Source organism: Carcharhinus amblyrhynchos, chromosome 11, assembly GCF_965287045.1.
Source record: "Carcharhinus amblyrhynchos chromosome 11, sCarAmb.v2.hapA, whole genome shotgun sequence".
In the NCBI taxonomy this organism is placed as follows: Eukaryota; Metazoa; Chordata; class Chondrichthyes; order Carcharhiniformes; family Carcharhinidae; genus Carcharhinus; species Carcharhinus amblyrhynchos.
In genome coordinates, this window is record NC_137334.1 from 50668991 (window position 1) to 50683241 (window position 14251).

At 42.6% G+C, this 14251-nt stretch overlaps 1 protein-coding gene across 10 annotated transcripts in view; it reads left to right on the forward strand.

The window, feature by feature from the left end:
* The window catches only part of LOC145350128 (formin-like protein 2), a 231968-nt gene that overhangs the window by 42227 nt on the left and 175490 nt on the right, over positions 1–14251 (forward strand). Inside the window, exon 1 of one of the 10 annotated variants that reach the window (XM_080199077.1) lies at positions 13222–13242. The exons of the other annotated variants lie outside the window; for them this stretch is intronic. The gene's annotated coding sequence lies outside the window, so the exon portion shown is untranslated. Of the gene's footprint in view, positions 1–13221; positions 13243–14251 lie in introns of those variants that run through there. 10 annotated transcript variants of the gene reach the window in all.

Consider the following 14251-nt stretch of genomic DNA (forward strand, 5'->3'; position numbering starts at 1 on the left):
CCACCAGTTTTCAGCATCGTCCCAACCGTTCCTGTTCTCCGGCAGTGGGAAATGTGCGTGTGTCAGGAACGCATGTATGAATCCTGCAAATTGGCACATGTGCTCATCTCCCATTTGGACCCACCAAACAATTAGCGGATCGGAATGGGAGAATCATCCCTGGTGTTTCAAGTCTCCTTGTAACTGTGACTTTTCATTCGTTGTATCACTGCTTGTAGATCTTCAATGCCCTAATGTCATTTCAGTGTTAGGGTCTCCAGAAATAGACACAATAATACAGCTGTAGTCTAACCAACATCTTGCATAGATTAATCTCCATTCCTTGTTTTTCAATTTTGGCCTCTTACGTATAACTCCCACATTTGTATCTGCTTTCTGTTTAGGCTCTTTCCACCTGCAATCTCAAATTAATTTTCATGTATCTGGTTATATCTTCTTTGAATGTTTTATGGTTCAGGTCAGAATGTGCCGGTTCACATTCATCATTGAGCTACATTTACCCACTCTGACATCCTGCATTCTTCCTCATATCACCTAATATGTTGTTAATGGTACTCTTACATATCAGTCTCTCAGTATTGAAGTTGGTTATACAGTACATATGTGAAGGACCAGAGGTTTTACACACATCTGTGCAGAAAGATGTACCTGATGCTGATGCAGTCTGAGAAATATTCCATTTTGCTTTCTCTCTTTATTTTCTAGTCTTCACAGTAAAAAGTCTCACAACACCAGGTTAAGGGCCAGCACGTTTATTTGGTAGCAAAAGCTACTAGCTTTCGGAGCACTCGCTGCTGCTTTGTCAGATGAATGGGATTTCAGTTCACAAACAGGGCACATAAAGACAAACTCAATTTACAAAATAATGGTTGGAATTTGAGTCTTTATAGGTAAACAAGTCTTAAAGGTACAGACAATGTGAGTGGAGAGAGGGTTAAGCATAGTTTAAAGCGATGTGTATTGTCTCTAGCTGGGACAGTTAGTGTGATTTTGCAAGCCTAGGCAAGTTGTGGAGGTTACAGATAGTGTGACATGAACCCAAGATCCCGGTTGAGGCGGTCCTCATGTGTATGGAACTTGGCTATCAGTCTCTGCTCAGCGACTCTGCGCTGTCATGTGTTGTGAAGGCCACCTTGGAGAACTCTTACCTGAAGGTCAGAGGTCGAATGCCCATGATCACTGAAGTGTTTCCCATCAGGAAGAGAACACTCTTGCCTGGTGATTGTCGAGCGGTGTTCATTCATCCATTGTCATAGCATCCGCATGGTCTCCCTAATGTACCATGCTTGGGACATCCTTTCCTGAAGCATATGAGGTAGACAACATTGGCTGAGTTCCAAGTGTATGTACTGTGCACCTGGTGAATGGTGTTCTCATGTGAGATGATGGCATCTGTGTCAATGATCAGGCACGTCATGCAGAGATTGCTGTGGCAGGGTTATATGGTGTTGTGGTCACTGTTCTCCTGAAGGCTGGGTAGTTTGCTGAGGACAATGGCCTGTTTGAGGTTGTGTGTGGTGGTCAGAAGGCATGATGTGGGGTGTGGGAATGGCCTTGGCGAGATGTTTGTTTTCATCAATGACATGTTGAAAGTTCCGGAGAAGATGTCGTAGTTTCTCCGCTTTGGGGAAGTACTGGACAACGAAGGGTACTCTGTCTGCTGTGTCCTCTGTTTGTTTCTGAGGAGGTAGGTGTGGTTTTCCGCTGTGGTGCATTGGAATTGTCAATTGATGGGTCGAGTGCCATATCCTGTAGTAATGAGGGCATCTTTCAGTGTCTGGAGGTGCCTGTTGCGATTCTGTTCATCTGAGCAAATCCTGTGTATACGGAGGGCTTGTCCATCGGGGATGGCTTCTTTAACATGTTGAGGGTGGAAGCTGGAGAAGTGGAGCATTGTGAGGTTATCTGTGGGCTTGCAGTACAGTGAGGTGCTGAGGTGACCATCCTTGATGGAGATGCGTGTGTCCAAGAACGCAACTGATTCCGGAGAATAGTCCATGGTGAGTCTGATGGTGAAATGGAACTTGTTGATGTCATCATATAGTTGTTTCAGTGATTGTTGACCATGAGCCCAAAGGAAGAAAATGTCATCAATGTATCCAGTGTATAGCATCGGTTGAAAGTCCTATGCGGAGAAGAGATCTTTTTCGAACCTGTGCGTGAAGGTGTTGACATATTGAGATGCGAATTTGGTCCCCACGGCTGTTCCTGGATGAAGATCTGGTTGTTGAAGGTGAAGACATTGTAGTCCAGGATGAAGTGGATGAGTTGTAGAATTGCATCTGGAGATTGGCAGTTGTTGGCTTTGAGTACTTAGGCAGTTGCAGCAATGCAGTCACCATGGGGGATGCTGGTGTAGAGTGCCGAGATACCCATTGTGACGAGGAGTGCTCCTGGTTCAACTGCTCCATGTGTGCTGAGTTTCTGTAGGAAGTCTGTAGTGTCCTAGACATTTTAGTCTTCAGTCATCCTTCTGTTGATGCTGCAACAAACCTCTCTGTGCCCTCTCTACACTGTGGTATTTTGGTCCAAATACATAGATTCACTGGATTCTGTGTGTATGTGTTTGTATGTATGTATACTTTTTTAAATTCACCAAAAGAATTTGTTGTAAACTGGTCAGAATAACCTTTCCCTTACAAACCTGTATTGCTCAACCCTGATTAGCCAATGCCTTTTCTAAGTGCTTACCAATGCAATATTTTATTATAGGTCTCTTATGATTATCTTGCTAACAGATCTGCAACTAACTGGCATTTGCTTTCCATTCTTATGTAAAATTATGTCGATCACAATTCGATTGGTGAAATTTACACGTTTTTTAATAAAATTATGGTTAATCATTCTATATCATCACAAACCTCTTCCAGTATTTTTGAACTTGGACCAATCAACTTTAAATCTCATTAATTTACTTAATAAAGTAGATAAGCTCGTGTTTCTTGGCTTGGGGAAAGAATATTTTAACTGCCTTGCATGAATTCAGTTGGCTAAATCATTTGCTTTCAAGATAACTGATGCTATAGGGTACACGGATTTGATCCAGTATAGGAAGCATGTGACTTTGCTTTAGTCACAAAGCGAACATTTAGCCCAAACCGTCGACTGATGCTAATTTAGAATGACACCATATCACTGAGTAAGATGTTAAGTCCGCATTTAACCTGGAGGTTGGATGATTTTGATCTGCCAAATTCCATAGAGTTTTGAGTGATGATCAGAAAGATGGACAATTTGTTAACTGGACTAGAATTGAACCCGATCAGTTCTCACACTGCGCAAACCCATCGTAATTCCAGTACTTCAAACTCATTGGGCGCGATCTTACGAGAAAAGTTCTAAGTGCCGAACAAGTGAGAAAATGGAAAAGAACCGTAGCGTTTCTTTTCGGCGAGCTATGAGTTGTAATCTTATGGCACTCAGTGCAAAAAAAGAGTGGGGGTGATGGAGCCTGAGCTTGTCGGAGAAGCTGGCTGCTGAGCCCTTGGGGCGTGATTTTGCTGGCACCCTGATCTCGCCGTGTACAGGGAGATCGCCTGCTAACCCCTACCCCCCCACTGCCCTGCGGACATCAGGAATGCCCCCGCCCCCCGTCGCCCCGAGTGTTGGTCTATAATGTTCCAATCACCCGGGGGCTTCAATGACCTCCCTCCTCCTCCCAGTGAGGCCTTCATGTTTGGTCTCTCCAGACAGAGACCAGCTGTGATTCTGACTGGTGAGGAGTTTGCCCAGTGAGCAGGAAGTGAGCCTGGACAATAGCGTCTGGGATTCACTAATGACATGCAAATTATGTCATTAATATTGAAATTGGCCTTGCCTCTTGTTTTTTGTACTTCCTCCACTTTCAAAATCAGTGGTAGGCGAGCGTAAAATCCAGCCACGTTTTCAATTTCTGGTCACTCTACTTGAGCTTGAATGCTGATGGGTGCTTTTAAAGCCATGGTGTGCACATTCTCAGAGTATAAGTAATTTTCCCATTCATTTCAATAGACAAGATTACCTCATTCTGGGCATCCTGAGTCCCTTAGTGCTCGGAACAGCACCAGTTTCAATCCACCGCATCATATTAATTTCTTGAAGGCTTTTAGCAGTAATATCTCTCGTGCTTTTCACAGCTGTTACTCGAGTAAATTAACCTTTTCCTTGACTTCTATGTTTGATAATTAGGAGCGTAGGATCACGTCGACAGTAACCTTTACTTTATGTAAAAAGATGAAATAAATATTGCAACTGACTGCAAGCTTTTCCAGCCCCTGCAAAAAAATGTAATATTTATGAAAATAAACTTTGGTTCTGTGAGGAGACTTTCCAAATAAACCACACTTTAAATCTGTGTGCCTCATGTTCAAAACAGTATCAGAATATTCTGTATCTGCTTCCTGTCTCTTCTGTGCACAGAACACAGTGCTTACTAAACTATTACCTTTTCCTTCATCTCTCCGTCTCCCCTCCCCCGGCCTCTGAGCTGCCCTTTGTCTGAATTGTTTCTCTTTGCTTGCTTGCTGCCATGTGTCACCAAATTCCTTTTTTCCTTTGAGCCCCCACAAGTACGAGTTTCTAGTTTCCACCTGGAAAGCAGATACTCCCAAATAGTCCAGGGAAAGAGACCCAGCATGTTGGACTTCCATGCTGAACTTGATGGCCCTTCAATGACCTCCACTGAGTGACTCTTGCTCCATGAAGGAAGCAGGTGTGATGTTGAGAAGCACACTTATTCAAACACTCGTTGTATGTTTCTGTGTGCACAAGTTGCAGAAACAGGTGTGTCTGAACATACTGTGTAACCTGTTGATCAAATCAAAGGATATATGATGGATGGCAGAACTTATACTGAATCCTATACCTTTAATCAGCAGGATCTGGGTGGCATGGTGGCACAGTGATTAGCACTGCTGCCTCACAGTTGCTGGGACCTGGGTTTGGGGTTCAATTCTTGCCTTGGGTGACTGTGTGTAGTTTGCACATTCTCCTCATCTCTGTGTAGGTTTCCTCTGAATGCTCTGGTTTCCTCCTACAGTCCAAAGATGTGAGAGTTAGGTGGATTGGCCATGCTAAATTGCCAATATATTAGGGGGGTAGCGGGGTAAATACGTGGGGTTATGGGGCTAAGATGTTCTGTTGGAGACTTGATAGGCCTCTTCTTTACTGTAGCGATTCTATGATTCAGTTCTATAATCTTGGTGCCTTCTTAACTTTTCCTTCCAAATGAATTATTTTTTCCATATGTGAAACAACTTTTCAATTTGTGTAACTATGTGTGCATTAAGTGTTTCTACAGTGGGTACAGGAAGTAAAATGTTAAGTTGCTGGATGTCAGCTTGTGCTTCTAAGCATGGAGTGACCCATTATTTCCTTGCGCTAGCCTTGCAATTTATAGTGCTACAGGTATTGATCAGTGGCTGCCTGGGCCTATACATTATTTAATACAGCTGTTTGAGTGGAATGACTCAGTGTTGTGGAGTAGTTTCCATGCTGTGTGCCAGCTCCTCTCGTTTTCCTGCTGTGGGCCACTCCTTTAGTGTTTCCAGAGATCTTTGTAGGACCAGAATAGTGGGCAGCATTGAGGCCACTGAAGTCCTGCCTTATGTCTGCCTTAACCGCCTTTCGTCATGTTCTGGAACCCATTAGGTTTGCCTTCCAACTAGAAGGTTGGGGTCCTCCATGCCAACTCCCCTTGCTCCTTCTCAGTGATGCTCAGTGATTCACCAAGTGTTCCCTCAGGCAGAAACATCAGTTTGTACTGAACAGATCTGTTGGAGTGAGGGACACAGAGTATTGTGAGGTGCACGGTTCAAGGCAGCTTTTAGATTCTGTTAAGTTCTTCCCTTCAGCAGTTAAAGGATAGAAAAACACTCTCAGTAAGATTTTTCCCGAAACTTGATAAGGTATTCTAGTGTGTTTTGCCGCAGTATATGTCTGGATGTGAGAGAACAATTGAGTGAATAAAGAAATTGCAAATTCAAAGCTTACATTCGATTCAGGCTTTTCTTTGGATTGCTCAGATTGGATTGATCTAGCTTGTTTAATATCTCCAAATGCACTAAACTGCTTCATGGGTGCAGAATATAAAAGAGTGCAAACACAAAGGCGATTTTAAGAGGAGTGCTCAGAAGCTTAATAAAAAATAGTGTGTTTTAAGCAGGGACTTGAGGAGGAATTCTGTTTTCTTTCCATTCTTCATTGAGAGTTCAGTTGCTTCCTCCTGTTTTGGCTCCATATTTACTCATCATCTGATATTGCTAAAGCTGCCTAGAGTAAGATTACATCCCTCTTTGGTGCCAAACTCTCTGCACTTCTTCACATTGTGAGTGAAGAAGCACTTTCACCAATCCTAAATTTTCCTTTCACAAGTTTGGATACCAGGTAAATCCTAAGTAGGACAAGCAGAAATAAACTTGTAATGTAGTGTTATCTTTTGCATAAAATTTTCTGATTTCCATCCGTGTAACATTGCCTGACTCTCCTGCTTCCTCAGCTCATCTGTTGCTGAAACTCTCATCCATATCTTGTTATCTTTAGATTTATCTATTTAGATCTATTCAGATCTGGCCTTCCATGTTTTAGCTTTTGTAAACTTGAGCTCATCCAAAAACTCTACTTTGCATCAAATGTCATTCACCCAGCAGCACTGTGGTTGCTCACACAAATAACTCCTGGTCAAGTAACTCTTCAATTTAAAAAAATCCTCAGATCCTTCGTTGGCCTTACCTCTCCCTACCTCTGTAGACTCTGCTAGCCCCACAAGCTTGTGCTTTTCTTTTTCTGACCTCTTGAGCATCCCCAATTTTAATTGGTGCACCATTGGTAGCTGTGTTTTCAACTGTCAAGGCCCAAACCTCTGAAATCCCCTCCCTCAACCTCCCTTTCCTCTTTAAAGATGGTTCTTAAAACCTTCCCCTTCAACTGTTCAAAGCTTACCTTTATATGACTTGCTGTCGTTTCTTAATGTATTTTGCTTTGTCAATGGTGTAGTAACGGCAGCAGCCCATCTTCTGACATTGGTAATCAGCCTTAAGGTTCTTTTCTGGACTCTTTAGAGCACAATTGTGTATCAGACCAAACTTAAGCACTGCAATTCAGGTATAACCTGATCGAAACATGACAATCTCAAACATCTTCCAATATATTGCACTAAATGGGGAGCATTCCTTGTTTCACCTGCTTTTTAACTTGCTGCTGCACAGTAACCAGACATGTGTCCAGTCCCAAGTCTTCCAGTGCAAATAGTTTGACACCATGAAATATGTTCATGCTATTTAGGTATTGGGTTTGATAGGTTTTAATGCAACCACCTCCCCTAGATAACATTAGCAGCTCCTATTCTGATAAGTGGGTGGTACAGTGGTTAGCACTGCCGCTTCACAGCATCAGGGACAAGAGTTCAATTCCTGGCTCAGGTCATTGTCTGTGTGGAGTCTCTCCATATCTGTGTGGGTTTCCTCCGGTTGCTCCAGTTTTCTTCCATAGTCCAAAAGATGGGCTGGTTAGGTGCATTGGTCGTGCTAAATTCCTCTTCAGTGTACGCAAACGGGTACTGGAGTGTGGTGACTATGGAATTTTCACACTTAAGTCATTGCAGTGTTAATGTAAGCCTACTTGTGACATTGATAAACTTTAAACTGAAGTGCACATTGAAACTTTTTTTATTCGTTCTTTGGATGGGGGATGTTGCCTTTGAACTGTTGTTGATGGACCGATGCCTTGAACTGCTGACGTGCCTGGGAGCTCCAGCGTTCCAGACTAAGGAATAATATATTTCCAAGTCAGGGTGGTCTGTTGACTATGAGGGGAACTTACAGTTGGTGATGTTCCCAGGAATCGAACCCAAGTCCTTGGCGCTGTGAGGCAGCAGTGCTAACCACTGTGCCACCGAAACCAAGGTAGCGGAGAGGTGGCACAGTGGTTAGCACTGCTGCCTCTTGTAGGTGTAGAGGTGGCAGTTTCAGAAGGTGCTGTTGAAGAAAACTTGGTGAGTTCCTTCAGTACATCAAGTAGATGGTATACACTGCTGCCAGTGTGCCCTGGTGGTGGGGGGAGTCAAAGCTCAAGGTGATGGATGGAATACCAAACAAGTGGGTTGTTTTGGCCTGGATGATGCCAAGCTTCTTGAGTGTTGTTGGAAGTGCACACATCCAGGCAAGTGGGGAATACTCCGTCACAGTCCTGACTTGCGCCTTGTCGATTATGGACAAGGTTTGGGAAGTCAGACCGGTCAATTACTTACTCACTGCAAAATTCTCAGCCTCTGACCTGCTCTTGTAACTGTGGTATTTATATCGCTGGTCCAGTCTTCCAAGTCACAAGTAACCCAAAGATGTTGATGTCTGGGGTTTAGCATTGATAATGCCATTGAAAGTCAGGGGGAGGTGTTTAGATTCTCACTCGTTCAAATACGGCCTTGCTGCGAGAGGTGTGACTTTTGCCTCATCTGGAGATTTAGGCTCTTTTGACCGTGCTTAAATCAGGGCTGTAATAGGGTTTGATCTTGGAGGAATCCAAGCTGAGCATCAGTGAGCAGTGATTTAAAGGAAAAGTGTCTTTCTGGCATTCTCCTGATTTGCTGAAAAAGTTTTGTTAGAAAGAATTCTGTGTTCTCTCTCCATTTGCTACTTTTATAGGACAATATAAAGTCACAGCTATCTTTTTGGATTGTTGTTTATGGAAGGTTGACCTCCAAGTGACTTGATTTTAAAATTCCGAACCTTGATGTCAACTCCCTCCCCGTTTTTGTAATCACCTCCCACTATAAAACTCGCAGAGATATCTGTGCTCCTCTAATTCTGGCCTCTTGTTCACCCCAATTCTAATCTCTTAGTTATTTTTTCATAGGACGTGGGCATCGTTGGCTCCAACATTTTTATTGCCAATCCCACAGTTGGTCAGGCCCCAAGTTCTGGAACACCTTCACCTTGGTTTCGGTGGCATAGTAGTTAGCACTGCTGCCTCACAGCGCCAAGGACTTGGGTTCGATTCCTGGCTTGGGTCGTTGTCGGTGTGGAGTTGGCATGTTCTCCCCGTGTCTGTGTGGGTTTCCTTCGGTTACCTCCTACAGTCCAAAAGATATACTGGTTAGATGCATTGGCCGTACTAAATTCTCCCTCACTGTACCCAAACAGGTGCCGGAGTGTGGCGACTAGGGGATTTTCACAGTAACTTCATTGCAATGTTTATGTAAGCCTACTTGTGACATGAATAAACTTTCTTTAAGACACATCCTAAAACATATGTTGACCAAGTTTCTGGTCATCCGACCTAATATCTCCTCTGATTTATTGTCATACTTTGTTCTATAGTGCCCCTGCAAATTCTCCACAAGTGCTCCCTTATCTGCTGAGTTTTTTGGGGTACTTTCTGCTTTTTTTCCAGATTTCCAGCATTGAACTCTTTGGTTCACTTGTTTAAATATATGATCAGTGAACTTGGCAAATTGGAAAATGCTGACCAGTTTAAGAATGCAGCTGGTGGAGGATTTTAAGATTACTTTGCATTTGTTGCATAACTGAAGTGTAATATTTGCGTGTTACTATATATATTCATATATTTTATATACATATATATTTTAATTATGAACATTTATCATAGAGAAGACCTCAGTAAAATGACATTAGCACATTGTAGGCCTGATTTTTATGTGCTTAAAGCACATTCACTTTGAGTTAAAATTGAAAGCTGTTGGCCATTTTCACAGTTACTGTTGCTGAATCAGGCAAATATGGGATGTGTTTTTAAAATATACAAATTAACCAGGTTTAATGCACTATGAGGGGAAAATGACTTAATTCCAAGTTGTTGATGTCTAATATGTTACTTGAAAATTAAGATTACTAACCCTTAAGATCTAAAATGTTTTTTAAAAATTGCAAATTTCTGTCTTCCTTCCATTATTGCTTAGCCTGTTGTGTTGCACTTCTTAATGGAGCTCTTTAATCATTTGCAGTGGAGCATAACCACCAGAATGATTGAGAATAAAACGTTTCTAATGCCTTGAATTTCAAGGGAGAAATAAAATTGCTCTCAATGTTATTATTATGAAATTTAAAAACTGAAAGAATGTAAATGACAAGAACTTAAAATGTTTAAACTGATTGTTTCAAATGATTAAATAGGCACAGCGATCAATGCTGGCATTATAAACTTGTTTGGCTGCTGTGTTTTTGCACAGAAATCTTAAACTGACCTCACATGGTTGTGGTGACCTGCAGGAGTAAGAGGAAATGTTCTGTTTACTGACTAGTCTGATGAACAATAGCTGGGTTTTTTGAAAAAAATGTTTAAGGTCCATGGTGATATTTATGCACCAAAATGAAAATAAGATTTTAGCTCTCCAAATATGGGGGAGGGAGAGGGGTGAATTCCTCTCCTACTGCCAATCCAATGTTCTGCTCTTCTGATCTGATCTTCCCTCTTGCTGATTTTTACTGCAATGTCATAAGTGACAGAGTGGAGTGGTTACAGGATTTAATTGTTCTTTCCATTTGAAATGTTTTGTTATTTCCAAGACCAAACTGTGGAAATTTGATGGAGGTTCGGAGATTTTTCAAATTCAAACTGTAAAGGACAGCTTTAGGCCTTATACTGCACCGGAGCTGTCAGTAATCTTATCCAACGGCCTCATTCCAAACCCTTGACTAAACGGACATAGAATCATAGAATCCCTACAGTACAGAAGGAGGCCATTCAGTCCATCATGTCTGTACCGACCACAATCCCACCCAGTCCCTATTCCTGTAACCCCACATGTTTACCCTCCTGATCCGGCTGACACTAGGGTCAATTTAGCATGGCTAATCAACCAAGCCCACATACCTTTGGAGTGTGGGAGGAAACCGGAGCACCTGAAGGAAATCCCCACAGACACGGGGAGAAAGTGCAAACTCCACATACACAGTGACTCAAGGCCAGAATTGAACCTGGGTCGCTAGTGCCGTGAGGCAGCAGTGTTAACCAAGGCTCGCCTCGCTTCTCTGAAATACTGGCCCAATTTTACAAAAGGTTGTTAGACCCACCAGCTCTCCCCTCGCTCAACTATCCACGTCATGACCTATCATATTCCCCCCCTCGCCATTTCATGCCCCATATCTGTATATCACCTCCAGGTCACCTTGTATTCCATTCCACACCTATGCTGCCTCATATTCCCCATGCCATCTCTTCATGCTCCACTTCCATATCCATTCACCGAGTATCCACTATGGGCAGACCTCTAAGAGAGCTGTCACTTACACACACACGATACAGAAAAATATATTTATTCGTGAAACCCGTTCAAAGATTTTAAATCCCTTCAACTAGTTAATCCATTATTAAAAGAAACAAACTTCTATGCAGTAACCGCGTCAGTGATGACTGATATTTCAGTAACTTCTTAGAATGCAATATAAACGTGAATTCAACCCTCTTGCTGAGATAAGTGATCTTGGAGCTTATGAAACTGTGTGATAGGCTCAGCTGTAAAAATAGTATTTGGAAAATGCTGAAGTCTGTTGAAACTATGGCAACAGTAGTTTTTTCTTTGGCTTGTCAATTAATGCACTCCAAGTAGTTTTTCTACTCTGACAGATGAAGCATTTTGGTCATGTTTAAAGGGCGGGGGATTTAAATAACTTCAGATCGTTGCATTTAATCACTGTTATCTTTCCTTCAAGAGTACTTACATATTGTCATCATATTAATTTATTACTCCCATATTGTGCATTAAGGCCCTTGGAACAGCCAAAATGGGGTCTGATTGCAATGGGGTCTGTTCTAACTGACTCTGCTGAGATTGGGTTTCTCACCTGTGTGGTTCATGCCCTTCCCCCTTTTCCCTGCTGACAAAAATGGGGTCTGCCAAAAATTTATGTGGGATTTTGTATCTGGGTTCCGTTGCCACTTTTAACGCCCTCTGGAGTTGGTCTGATGCTGTGAAAATCTAGCCGATTATTTTCTCTTCTCCAGTGTTACCAGTTCCTATTTATATTTTATTCCCCTCTTCCATAAAGTTTATTTATTAGTGACACAAGTAGGCTTACATTAAAACTGCAATGAAGTTATTATGAAAATCCCCTAGTCGCCATACTCTGGCACCTGTTTGGGTACAGTGAGGGAGAATTTAACATGTCCGATGCACCTAACCAGCATGTCTTTCAGGCTGTGGGAGGAAAGACATGCAGACACGGGGAGAATGTGCAGACTACACACAGACAGTGACCCAAGCTGGGAGTTGAACTTGGGTCCTTGGTGCTGCGAAGCAGCAGTGTTAACCACTGTGCCACCGTGTCACCCAATTCAACCCAATTAAGATAGTACTCTTACATTTTACCTCTTTTATTGGCTCTCTTTCTACAGTAACCAAATTCATACTAACAGTCTTTCTCTTCAAACACTGCTCCCCATTTCTGTCCCCATCCTTCCCACTTTGTTGCCATTTAATTTCTTTCACTGTCTGTCATTGCCATCTATTTTTGCAATAATGATGAGTCCCTAAGCTAACAGCCTGCTCCCTGCCACCCCACCCCCCCCCACACACACATACACACGTGTGCGCACACACACACGCACACACTCCTCACCATGCTAGTCGCAGGTGCAGCTGCTAATGCACCAGGCTGGACCATGCTGCTGTTAGGCAGGGATGGTTGGTTTTCTGTACTGCCAAAGCAGGAAATCCTGTTCTTACCACGGGATTCTTTTCATTGACAGTATGCAGAGATCCAACAATCTCTGCCCCAGTGCTAGCAGCAGTATGGTACAATCAAAGCCAAGTAAAGCATTGGTGGGAGAGGAGCCAGGCCTAAGCTAATTCAAAAGTTTGTATATGCTAAGCAGCTCTTCAAGATGCTAACTGCCTGCATGTATGTGAAAACAATTCATGTCCCAAAATCTTCAGCTGATTCAGAAGAACGAGTCATGCCTGTTGTTTTGAATGTTGCTAGCCTCTACGTGCAGGTTTCTCTGCCTCTTGGCCACTTCCCAGAGTCATAATTCAGTGCCAGTTCTTTTGACTGTTTCTTTATAATCTCAGCTCTTTTTAACTGAGGCTGACGACTATCCTGAGTTCTCTTAAGTGCCGAACATCGGGGCCCATGTTGGTTGCTGCCACTACCTGTTGCAAAACTACCAAGCAATTCTGGAAGACAGCGTGTCTGACAGTGCAGTACAACACTGAGGTTTGAGCCTAGATTATGTGCTTGACTCTCTGTAGTCGGACTTGAACCTACAATCTTCTTCCTCTGACGAGTGGGTGCTACCAACTGAGTCAAGGTTATGTATTTGTATGTTATTTTAAGGTGATTTATAAGTTTAGGAATGGGAGCTGGCAATTGGAAGCATTGGTCAGTTTGTCACTACATGAATCTTGCTGGATGGGCCCTATTGTGTCATACCAGTGTCAAGGGAATGTTATTGCTGTGTTTGTTTGCTGTGTTGTCAGATGCAATACTGTGGTGCTAGTGCTTAATTCTAAGCTGTACTTTGCTGACAGCTGTATTTATTCAAAAATCTCAGTTGTATGAGGAGTAGCGTCTTCTTAATGAATTAAGAATATTATTGTTTATAGAGGGAAAAAGGCAGAAACTTGCCGTAGTAGCAAGAAATTGGCCATTTGAAGTGATCTGCCTGACAAGCCAAAAATGATCAAGTGTTCCTCAACTGTGTTTTGTTTTAGCAGCAATGTTTCCTGGTCTGATACAATGGGGGCCAATGGAACTTGCCTCCTTGCTGATTAAGTATGCAGCTTGACTGCCCATTCTGCACTCCCTGATCTTCCTGAAAAGTGGAAAGTGCCAAGCTGCCAGATATTTTCAGGCCCAAATTGATCAGATTTAATTACACAGAAGAAGAAAAATTCCAGCTGATAAGTTTTATAGTGCAGTGCCTGATGGGTGTGCTATTTAAACTGTTTATGAATCAAAAGGCTAGTGTGTACAAAATCTGAGACCTTTCCATTATCTTCCAACTGAGTGAAGTGGATGCTTTTTCCTTCTGCCCTTCCCCGTGCTCCCAACTGCCCAGATCGAATTTCAATCCTGTGATCTGGAAACACTTGGCTGAAATAGGAGAAATGTTGACATTTTGAAAGCTCCCATTTTATCACAAGATTTCTCTGGGCCTTCAGCAGTGGAAAAGAATGTAAAGGATCAATGACATTCCTTCCCACAAGACAAGCAATTATTTTATTAATCGGCTGTGTAAAGAGCAGCCATTGTGTTGGCCTTTTGATACCTGACTTGCACACCTAATAACTTAACTCTGATGTTGATTTGATGCAAGG